Raw genomic sequence first — 12,518 nt, 5'->3', positions numbered from 1 at the left:
GCACCCATGCGTGTGGGAAATGCCCAAGCAGTAACAACTTGTCCTGTAATGTCTCTGAGCTTCTGTGTGTAGAAATGGCAAGCAAAGCAATATACACTGGGTGGGCAGGCTGTAGCACTGAGTGATCTTACCAGCCCTGGCCAGGCCATTCTCTGTCCCAGTCTATGCATTTAGTCTGTATCTCTGTTCCCTCTTCAATGCCAAAAATTCATGTTTGTTCTCTTAATTATGTCTTAGAGGTCCTAAAAATAGTGGTTGTGTTTTTCTTCTTAATAACTGTCTGAATGTAATAATTTATCAACCTTGTCTTCAAGCCTTAATATTCTTTCTTCTGCTTAATATTGTTTGTTGGTGATGCTTTTCACTGAGACTCCTCCACCCAATTCCTTTCACAGCTCTTCTCTCCGAGGTCAGACCACTGCTTTTGAATGGAAACACCTTCCACTTCCCTCTGTACCACAGTGCATGCTTTCCACTACATACACTTGTATTTGCGAACTTGTGTACAAGCCAGCCTACACTGGCTGTCGGGGTGGCCATCTACCAAGCTAATAAGGAGGAGAGGCCATTGAGACTTGAGCTACAGGTGCAGGGGCTTCTGATCCTCCCAGCAATAAGATGATAGGAGCCATCCGTCAGTACCTTCAGCAGCGGCTTGGTGTGAATTCTGCATTGGTGTAGCTTTCCTGAACCTTTCCCACTCTTTTGTTTATAACCCCCCACTGCAGGAGGTCTTCTTTCCCTACTGCCCCACCACACACTACATTAGGGCTCCCTGTTTCTCTTACAATTCTAAAGTCCAGTATTTCTGGGTTTTACCTGGTCTCTGACTATCTACTGTTGCACTCCTGTGCCTTCCATAACAACCTCCTTGCTGCAGCCACACATCTGTTGTTTTGTTTCAGTCACACAGAGATGCAGGAAAGTGCTAAGTGTCTTTTTAATCTACCATCTTCCAGTCTTCTCTGTGTGCTATTATTGAGAGTATGGGCCTGTTGTCTGGGAGACTCCAATAGTTAACATCAGGAAATATAATTTGTCATGAAATCGCAACTTTTATATTGATTATATGTTACAGTGATTAAATTTTTGGATACATTAAGTTTAATAAGACTGTAAAGCTAAATTTACTGGTTTCTTTTTTACTTTTTTAATGTGTCTACTAGAAATTTCAAAGTTACATATGTGACTTGCATCTTATTTCTACCAGCCAGCGTCTTCTAAATGACAGTTTAGAAGCCCTCAGTTGAGCCTTGTAACTTCCAGTCAATTAGGGTTGGGCTTGTATGTTTGAACATCTCATGAGGAAAATAGATTGAGAACTTTTTGCCTTGTGGTTAATGCCCTGTGTGTGCAGTACTAAAAGCACATTTCTTAAAGTGGATTTTGGTGTGCATGTATGTGTGTTAAGGCAGGTGCCTGAGATTACTAACTTGGTGCTGTCCTCAAGAGTGATTGGGGAGGTTTAACCTATTTTAGCGCTACACCGTAGTCTCCGTTTGTTTCACATAACTGGAACCTTCTGCACAGAGCCTAGTGGATTCTAGAACCTTCTGTGAGGGCAGTGAACATTCCATCAGGAGGTTTCATCTTGCCTCTGTTTGACCTCGGACAGATCGCTCATCTACCTTGATGTCTGCTCTGTCCTCAACATGAAGGGTTGAACGGTACAGTCTCCTTTCAGGATTTTTTTTCCCTGTACTGCTTGCGTATCATCTCAGGGGCTGATGGAGAAACACACACATTGCCCTAGCCACAACTTTGCTAGCACATTATCTCAGAAAAAAAAAAAGTCCTCATCTTAAACTGGTCTCCAATGGAAAGGGATTGTTTTACTCTTTCTACTATAAGTTTATAACAAGGATTTGGAGTGGAGTAGTGTGACTATTCTATTTTTATGGATGGCATAACAGAGCACAACGTCACTTTATCTTCTCTCAGTGCCCAGCATGGGGTGGAGAGTCAACCTTGCATATCAGTCATACCATACATACTTTAGAGGGCATTAAGATTGAAGAGTGAGAAGTGGGTCTGATTTTGAGCTCTTTTTAGAAATATATGCTCTGAAGGAATCTAACAAGGTTAGATGCTTTTGTCAGAAAATAAGGTCATTCTTTCCTGAAAATCTTTTTATCCTCTCATGTTACATTCCAGACAGTAAAAAGTCAAAGGTCTGGATATGAGGAAGGGGGTCCTGAGTGTGACTGTCCTGAAGAAAGCAAACACCAGAGGGAGAGGGCAGTTGGGTCCACGTGTAATTGGGAGTGTGGATTCAGTTCCCACATCTTTCCAAACATGCAGGGAAATGCCTGGTGTTTAAAGGGAAAGTAATCATCTTTCCTTTGTGATTAGGATGGCTGTGGAGAGCAAAATATGTCTTAGTTTAGAACTGAAAACACTAAAACAATGTATTCTTTCCATTTTTCCATTTTGTTCAGTGATGGGATTTCCTGACTCTTCCCTTCCTCTAGGTTCTGAGCTCCATGTGAAATGTTCTTCACAAAGCAAATATTAAAAACAAGAAAATAGGAATTCACATCAAGTACAAAAGTAGGAAATTTGTCCACAGTAGGTTTCTTTGATACCTATGCCTCCTGCTGCCTGCTGTAGAAGGTCCCCATTGTAAGAGCTATAGTTATTTAGTCATTGGAGATAGAACATAATTAGGACTGGGACTTGTTCTACTTCTTGGTGATCTTTAAGCATTCCATTTGGACAGGGGGGAAATTAGACCTTGTATCTGTCCTAAGAGAGTCTTGTCAGGCCATTTATGTTTTAAAAAGCTCTAGCAGGGCATACATCCCAAAATTCTTAATTTTGGAGTTTCTCTCCTGTGGTATATACCCTTATATATGCGAGGGACATCTGGCTATCACCAAGTCACCTGTGAGGAATTGAAGCATCGTGTTCTGAAAGGGGAGAAAAATATACCTCATGAAAGAGTCAAAATAGATTCCCTTCTCCAGACTGGCTTTGCCATGTGAATAAAGATGGCGTTCTGAAAGCCCAGCTGCTCTCAGTCTCCACTTGAGCCTTTCAGATCATTTGTCCCTCGTGCTTTACTTGTGCTTTTATCTGGCATCTTCTAGTCTTCACAGTGTCTCTTTGCCCCTCACTGCCCAGGGAACAGTTGCATGAACTGCCTTGTCGGTTATTTGCTGATTGAGTCTGCAGTGACTTCCTCTCCAGGTTGTAGCAGTACTTTCTACAAAGGGTCTTTAAAGGTGTAGCTTCCTCTTTGCCCAGCAATGATAGGCATATTACGAAGCCAGATACTTGTGACGCCTCCTCCCTGTTGTGACTTGGCAAGGGCCCTGTATAAGCCTAACCAAATTCTAAGGTGAAACTTTGACAAATTTAGAAGCATGACTGTGCATTTGCTTGGCTTTTGTTCTGGTTTTGCTTTATCAGCCTTGCAGATAGAGGCTTCCCATATACACCCTATTTTTAAAGCTTGAACTTAACAGTGCATGAGGAAATTTTGCGTAGGAGTGGTTTCTACTGAGATATTTGCCATTGGCGCAAAGTGAGAATTTCCCCTACTAGCTACTAGTGAGGTGTTACTCTTGGGGATATACCCAAAAGACTGTGACACAGGTTACTCCAGAGGCACCTGCACACCCATGTTTATTGCAGCACTAGTCACAATAGCCAAGTTATGGAAACAGCCAAGATGCCCCACCACCGACGAATGGATTAAGAAAATGTGGTATCTATACACAATGGAATTTTATGTGAAATGTTATCATTCGCTGGTAAATGGATGGAATTAGAGAACATCATTCTGAGTGTGGTTAGCCTGGCCCAAAAGACCAAAAATCGTATGTTCTCCCTCATATGTGGACATTAGATCAAGGGCAAACACAACAATGGGATTGGACTTTGAGCACATGATAAAAGCGAGAGCACACAAGGGAGGGGTGAGGATAGGTAAGACACCTAAAAAACTAGCTAGCATTTGTTGTCCTTAACGCAGAGAAACTAAAGCAGATACCTTAAAAGCAACTGAGGCCAATAGGAAAAGGGGACCAGGAACTAGAGAAAAGGTTAGATCAAAAAGAATTAACCTAGAAGGTAACACCCATGCACAGGAAATCAATGTGAGTCAACTCCCTGTATAGCTATCCTTATCTCAACCAGCAAAAACCCTTGTTCCTTCCTATTATTGCTTATACTTTTCTCTACAAAATTAGAAATAAGGGCAAAATAGTTTCTGCTGGGTATTGAGGGGGGGCGGAGCGGGAGGGGGCGGGGTGGTTGGTAAGGGAGGAGAAATGACCCAAGCCTTGTATGCACATATGAATAATAAAATAAATAAAAAAATGTGAGGTGTTTTTGTTCTCTTTCTGTGTTCCCTATGGCACATGGACCCTCCATTTTCAAACTTGATTATTGTTAGATATTGCTACAGATTCTTTTGTTTGTGTAGAGGGACTAGTGAAAGGGCTTTCTTTCACCCCAAAGTGCTGACTGTCCATGCCATGTGAGACACATAGACAGGAACCTCCAGCAATTTCTACACATACTTTCTCCTTTGTGCTATCAGTCTTCATTATTTTATGGATTCAACTTACCATATTTGTTATGCAAGTATAAAAAAAGGAACAAGATCTGCAAACTATTTGGAAAAGTGTCCACATTGTATTATGCTTATAAAAGCAAGTGGACTAGTAGAATCTGTTCTGTCACTCTTAAAAAGACCTCAAGGTGAAACTTGCAAACATACCAGAAAGGAGGAAGATGAGATTTTTTTAGTTTTCTTGCAGCTTTGTACATGCTAGTACAAAGTGGCTGGGGCTACTCTTCCAGCCCTTTTGTTTTATGTTGTTTTTGAGAAAATTTGCTCAGACTGGTCTTGAACTCTTTGAGATCCTTCTGCCTCCACCTCCCAAGTAGCTGGGATTACAGGTATAGACCACCACACCTAGCTTAGATTTCTTTCTTTTTTTATTTTTTTTGCAGGGCTGGTTTTGAACTCAGGGCTTTCTCCTTGCAAAACATGCTGTCTACTGCTTGAGTCACACCTCTAGCCCATAGATTTCTTATTTTTTTAATAATGGACTTTATCAGGAATATTTTGCAGACAAGGGTTTTTTTTTCCCTTGTGGGACCAGGGTTTGAATTCAGGGCTTTTCACTTGCAGGCACTTTACCACTTGAGCCATGCCTTCAGTCCATTTTACTCTGTTTATTCTGGAGATGGGATCTTCCAAACTATTTGCCTGGCTGGCCTTGAACTGTAGTCCTCCTGATTTCAGACTCCCAAGTAGCTGGGATTATAGGCATGAGCCACTGGCACTCAGCCAAGTTTTTGTTGTTTTTTTTTTACAATGAGAAAAATATGACCAAAAAATGAAGATTAAAGAAAACAATGTGTGATTCCTGGTGCCAGTGATTTCTGTAAAGTGTGGTTAGCATGTTGGCCTCTTGTATCTGCAGACCCTGGTTATGTTCTGCTTAAAGAATACAGTGGAAGTGATAACATACAACTTCTTTCCTGACTCTGTCTCCAAATTCCTTTGTCACTTCATGTCCTCATCTGCTAAGTGAGGGTATTTGATTAACTCCTTAGAGGTCTGGTGTTTTCCCTCTGTAGGTTTTTTTGTTGTTGTTTTTTTTCAACTTACCTTCTTATAAGAAGAATTGGAAGAGAACTGGGTATTCTTTTGTGATGTATTCTGACTCACCAGGAAAGTCCCACCATAAACACACAGTGCTGAATGTTGGATTTATGTCTTGTTTATTTCCCCTTTCCAGACACAGCCCTCCCTTGGGCTTCCCCATGATGTCATTGCGTAAAGCACTGGCCCTGAGTGGGGCGTACTCTGATGTCGGATGTCTTACCGGTCTCTCTCCACCTGTTGGGCATGTGATGAGAAATGGAGATTCATGAGCTAAGCATGAATCCTAGCACTTAGGAGACTGAAGCAGAAGGACTATGAGTTTGAGGCCAACCTGGGATACAGAAAGAAATGGAGATTCATGGTAAAGAATTGCACAAGGAGTCTTCCCCTTGTTCTTTCTCCCATTCCTGTCAGAAGCTAATGTTACCCTTACTGTTGTGTCATGCTTCCTGCCTATTTTCCATACCCTTAGCTGAGAATGTCACTTTCAACTTCATACAGAAAACATGGTCAGGGTTGTGCACTCACCTGCTTTTGCTCTCCCTTTCACTAGTGACTCATCCAGCTGTTTTTCATCTTCCTGCTGTGGCTGTCCTTGAAGTAGTGTGAACTACTCCCCTGTATGAGGCCCATTCTTATGTTCTGCTTTGAAACCTAGTTTTATTCTCTCCTCACAGTATTATAACCACATTTTCTGTTACTAAGAATACTAAACTCCCAAATTTGAGTTCCTGCTGGGTGCAATAATCCCATTGATTGCATGTAGCAGTCGTTTCCCTTTTTAATAGTTGAGGAAACTTAGGCCCCAACATGCTATCATTTGGTAGGAATTGTGCCCTTTGGGATTTGAACTCAGGTTATATCCAAAGCACTGCATTAGCTCAGCTGCCCATCATACAGGTGCTTTATAGCTCTGCCCTCCTCAAGATTCACGCTGGCCACTCCAATACTATGTGAGGTCCAGAAATATTTTATACTTTTTCGTTCATGATTAAATTCTCTCCTTGGTTGTCTTCCGACCCCACACCCATCCTCTCTGCCCCACTTCTCAGCTTGCTACATTGGTAATGCTGGTGGTGCTGCCCCGTCAATGTTCTCTGCTGGGAACTCTGTCCTCCTTGTGTCCAGAAGTCACCACATTGTGCCGTCTTATCACCTGTGCATGCTTGAGCCTACCTTGTCTTTCTTACATCCACCATCCTCAGTGTCAGCTTTTTCCAGACATTCCTCTTCAGCTTTACTTCCCTCATACTTGGTTTCCATGCCTCCCTGGAAATGTGACATAAGCCAAGAGATAATCACAAAAGTTCTGGAAACCCTGTGTCTGCTACCCTCTGGGATCTAATCTGCAGGGCAGGGAATTGATCAGCTGCAGTACACCAGGTTTCTGAATTAACAGCAGAGTCCTGGGAGAAATGTCCTCACAAGCTGTCTACATAGAATACCTCAGCCCTCCTGCTGATGTGACTTGCTCCTAATTTCCTTCATCTTTGATGTGAAGATCTTTGATATATGCTTTCAAATTTCTTGTCAACTTCGTAAAAATGGTTTCTTCTATAGCTTTTATACTTAGAAAGCCCAGGATCCCTGCTCATTTCCCTACCTCAATGGAATATTCATGCTTATTATCTGATCACACCTGGTCATCAACTTTTGGATAATTCCAAAGTGAAAGAAAATACTATGGTCTTATCACATGTCAGATGTTATTAGGTCCTGGAAATAACAACTTGTATAATTTGCTGTTGGAAGTATTTGGGACATTTTTTAAAAGGTAGTCTGACACATTAGTAAAGGTAAAAATGTTCAAGTCTTTCCAGCCAGCCTTCTTCTTTCAATTTCCACTGAGTACATGTTTCTAGGTATGTTTACCAGGATGTGTGTATGTTGGTTCCTGAGTGAGCAGCCTAAAGCAGTGGTGACACACTCTCAGGACCTGAAAGTCATATATGTAGATCTTTGTCAGTGTCGAGGGTGCTTTCGAAGCTGCTCTGTCACATTGGTAAATGTTCCTTACTGCCAATTACCACACATGAGGAAGCACTCACGATGCCTTAATATTCTCTCTTACAGGTGAGCAAATTGAGACCCACAGAGATTGTTATTGCCAGCTGTGTTGAAGTTAGGATTTGCTTTTTTTTTTTAGCAGCACTGGGAATTGAACTCAGGACCTCATGACCTCCGGTCCTTTTGTTTTCAACTTTTTTGTTTTCTTCATATAGGTTCTTGTACTAACTTTTCCCAGGTTGGCCAGGAACCACAATCCTCCTGCCTCTACCTCCCAAGTATCTAGGATTACAGCTATGCACTGCCTTACCCAGCAAGATTTTTATACATATATGATGTTTAACAAGACGTCATAAAAAATAAGATAGAAAATAAAAAGGGAAAACTCTAACCTGTTTATTGAGCAGTCTCATCGTTGGGATATAAACATCCAATGGGTTCTTCTTTTCTTTTATATTTTTTTTTCAGCACCATAAACAATTAGCATTCCTGAGAATGCTGAACAATGCTGAGAACAATGGAACGATCATAATGATCTTGTTCCAAATTCATAACTTTTCAGTTTCTTCTGGTTAATAGAACAGAACCAATCTACTTCTTAATCTGGTGCTACTCATCTCACAATTCCCTCTATCTCTGTGTATGTACATTTATTGCTTTACTATTTGATATCTTTTCAATGATGCTGGTAGAATCACTTACCCCAAACTATCCTCCTTGTGAGCGTAGTCATTTTGCCTAGTCAGTAAATTATTTGACTCATGCCTGCATGCTGGGTCTTGTGAACCCAGGCTACATTTGGAAACCACCTCAGGTATGTGACTGTGTTTATGTCTGCTTGTAGACAGGTGGTTTCCTTTAACTTGTTGCAACTCCACATTTTCCTAAGGCAAAAATATTAACAAGTGGCTGGCTGCCTTCAAGCTGATTCAGTGGTCTCAATTTAAGAAACAGCCTACCAGTAAGTCTTAGGGCTTTTCTCCTGCCCAGTGTTCTCTCCTTAATGGCCTTGAATTCATTTCTCTTGTCAGTACACAATGTATTCATCCTTCACTTTTCCATGGGCAGTTCTCCATTTGTTCATGCATTAACTTTTTTTAAAACATACTTCCCTACTTGGTAACCTCAAGCAATTTTGGGGATATCCCTGACTTGAAGCCCATCAAAGTCTCATACTCCTGGGTTGGCAGAAGAGATGTACAAAGCAAGATTTTCCATGAGCAGTAGTTACTAATGCTAAGCACTTGTACCATGTTCTCATTCCATGTCCTTACATAGACCATACGAAGTAATTGACTTTATTCCTATTTTGAATTTAAGGAAGCTGATATAACTGAAATGCAGAGAAATCAGAATGACTTTTCCAGTGACCTGATCAGTCAGTCCCTGAAACCATTTTTTACATTGGAATCCTAAGGTAATTGGAAGGTAAAATTAGTCTCTTAGCTTTGCTCTAAAGGATTTACTGATTGAAGCAAGAGTAGGGGGCAGACCTCCAGCAGTTCTTTACTACTATATAAGCCATCACTGGGTTGATCTTATCTAAAGCCACAGAAGCATATATATCAGCTCCCTATTGCTGCTATAAAAAAACATTTACAAACTTAGTGGCTTAAAAAATACAAATTTGTATCTTATGATTCTATAGATTAGGAGTCTCACTTGTCTAAGAAGAAAAAAAATTGAAGGCAGGGATAGATTTTTTTTTTTCTAGAGGCTTAGGGTAGAATCCATTTCCTTGCCCCTTGTTCCTAGCATTCCTTGGCTCATGGCCTCCATCCAGCTTCAAAGCCAACAATAATAGATAAAGTTCTTCCCTCATCACACTGATGTTCACTCTTGTCCTTCCTTCTTCCACACGTAAAAACTTTTGTGATGACATTGGTCCCACATAGTTAATCCAGAATAATCTTCCTGTTTTAAAGTCAGTTTCATAACAGCCTTAATTCTGTCTGATACCTCAGTTTCCCTTTGCTATATAAGGTAAAATAATCAGGTTCTGGAGATTAGCATATGGACGTTTTGGAGAGATATTACCGCATCACAGTCTTTTGAAATACAATCACTGGAGGTTTTTACAGCTTTCTTTTCATTTTCAAATGAAAACAGTTTGTTGAGACTACATAATAGACTATTATAGAATGGATTGCTGCTAAACAACAAATTTCTCAGTCTGGAGGCTGAGAAGTACATGAAGAATTGTCATCAGATCTGGTGGCTAGTGAAGACTTGATTTCTTAGTACTTTCTTAATGTCCTCACATAGAATAAGGTACTAGCTAGCTTTCTGGGTTCTCATTTATAAAGGCACTAATACCAATCATTGGGACTCTTCCCTTATGACTTTCCTAATATCACCTTAGGGGTTATGATTTCAACATAGAAAGACTTGGGGAGGGCACATAAGCCTTCAGACCCCAGCAATGAGAATGTTGCTCATACCATATAAAGAAAGAACTTGGAGAAAGTAAGTAATTTGCCCAAGATACACATTCAGTGGTAAAATTAAATTCAGGGACAAAAATTAAATTCTGTGTCATTCAGAAATCAGCCAAAGGTTGAACTACAATTTTAAATATAAAAAAAGCTATTTTGGCTGGAAATTGAAAGTGAACCTGCCAGCTTAGTCAGATCCTCACTTTTGGGATGCACCTGACAAGTTTATTCCAGGCTTCTGGCTCAGTTGTAAAGCTCCAGTTTCTCTGATTAAAGACCCTCGAGGAGAGCAGGTGCTCCTAGAATTAGGCTCATTTCATTATGGAATTTCTTTTGGAGATGTCATCCACTCTCCCCAACTGTGATTATAAATTCTGTTGCTCTTGGTCAAAATTTCGTTCAGCATTAACAATGCCTTATTTTGTACAGATGCTGCACAGATAGATTGCTGTTTATAGGGATTTAGGTTTCAGTCATTAAACATTTCACTGAATGTGTTGACACTTAAATTAGTGGTACAGAGCACCACAAAAAAGTAGGCAGACTGTAAAGAAGCATTTCGTACTTGTAGCTCCCTTTCCAGTATCCTGACAGGATAGCAAAACAGTGGTTTGAATGCCCTCATTTCCTCCCTGGGGCCCCTTCCTCTCTAGGGTTAATGCTCTGAAGCCTCAAACTGGTGCTGATACCTCCTTGTGTCTGGCCCAGACCTTAGGGCTAATCTGCTGTGGGTTATCAGAACATCTTGGGTTTTTTGTTGTTGTTGTTTTGAACTCACAATGTGTATTTTAATTTCTCAAGTATAACATGTATAGTTAACATATGATAGTTCAGTACACATACATTATTACATACACTAATATGTAATATGTTAACATATAATACATGCTAATACATCTAATTATATAACTTATACACAAAGCAAATGTATGATGCAAATAATATACAAATAAACTTCATGAAGCGTGCTCTTATTGGTAGCTTAGATTTGTGAAGTGTTACTAGAAATAATGGTAACCTATTTCTTAAATAGAAGAAATCCTTTTGTGGCTTTACTCAGGATGGCAAATAAAAGGGAGGGGAGCAGGGGGAAGAGGCTGCATTTGACAGGCTGAATTAATTGTACATTGTAAATTATTATACTTAGTAAGATATGTGCCAAGATAAAGGACATCTCAGTTTCATCCTCCTTACGCCTTTATAAATATATGAGAGAAGGACTTGTCTTATGATTGGAAAATGGAGAATCAAAAAGATGAGCCATTTACCATGAGCCGTAGAGCTAGTGATCAGGAACCTGTGTTTACAGAGAAAAATGTGAAATGATCCACTACTTGAAAGAAGGAATTAAGACAGTAGTCAGCAAGTATCACATGTATATAACATAAAGCAAAATGTAATACATGTTATTCCTTAACTTTAAAAAGTTCAAAACAAAGATAAGAGTAACAAAGCAAAGGTGTGGGGAGAGGCAGTAGTGGTGGTGGTAGTAGTAGTAGCAGTAGTAGATAGAGTGTTACTGCATGGACCTCCTTGGGGTATAGCCACTGAATGTCTTTGTAACCCTGCTTTCATAATCACAAGTTGAAATGTTGCTAATACCTGACTCACTGAAGACTGAAATGAAGGCTGAGTTGGAGGTGAGGATGTGACACCATTTTCTTGATCATTCTTTCAAACAGAAAAGCATCTGTTGACACAGGATGGAGCAGTCATTTGTCCTGTTATTTGTGTCCAGCTGGAAATCTGGAAATGCTTTGGGTTAACTTGGCCTTTGCCAGAGACACATAGGCTTAATGAATTAGAAGGATAAGGACAGGGTTCTCATTATTCCAGAGTATTAAGTCTCAGCTCCAAGTGAGGTGACTTTGGTGCCAGCTAGTGTCACTGTGTAGTATGTAGTAGAGTGAAAATAGCCAGTTAATTTTGGTTGGTAGACATACCATCTGTGTAAAGGGGACTAGTAAAATGAATTCTCAATTCTGTCCCCCACGCTCCCACCACAGAAGATGACATCAGATTATCTACCTTGCCTGATGGCTTTCCCTTGTCCTGTCCCTCCCTGTCCTCCTCTGTAGAAAAGATGGGATGGTCTTTCTTGATATACCCATGAATTCAAGTTCAAAAAAAAAAATTAATATTTGTAAAAAGTTTCAAAAAACCACAGCTTTCTTGTGAAAACTTCTGATAAGAATTTCTAAATTACTTGGACACTGGGTTAATTTTAGCCCCTATTCTAAGTTCAAAAAAACCTGGCTGGTTTTACCAGCCATGGCTCAAGCCCATAATCCTAGCTACTTGGGAAGATTTTGGCTCAAGGCTAGCCCAGACAAAAAGTTTGTGAGACCTCATCTTAACCAATAAAAAGCAGGGCATGTGGGGGTGTGTGCCTGTCATCCAACTATGCTGGAAAACATGAATAGTAGAATCACAATCAAGGCTGGACTGTGCAT

The 12,518-nt window shown here is 40.3% G+C and overlaps 1 protein-coding gene across 1 annotated transcript in view; it reads left to right on the top strand.

Annotated features, from left to right (window-relative positions):
* Mtap (methylthioadenosine phosphorylase) overlaps positions 1–12,518 on the top strand; it is a 47,493-nt gene that overhangs the window by 20,838 nt on the left and 14,137 nt on the right. The gene's annotated exons all lie outside the window — the stretch shown is intronic.

The sequence above is a fragment of the Castor canadensis genome, chromosome 13, assembly GCF_047511655.1.
Source record: "Castor canadensis chromosome 13, mCasCan1.hap1v2, whole genome shotgun sequence".
Classification (NCBI taxonomy): Eukaryota; Metazoa; Chordata; class Mammalia; order Rodentia; family Castoridae; genus Castor; species Castor canadensis.
This window is presented reverse-complemented; position numbering and strand designations above follow the sequence as displayed.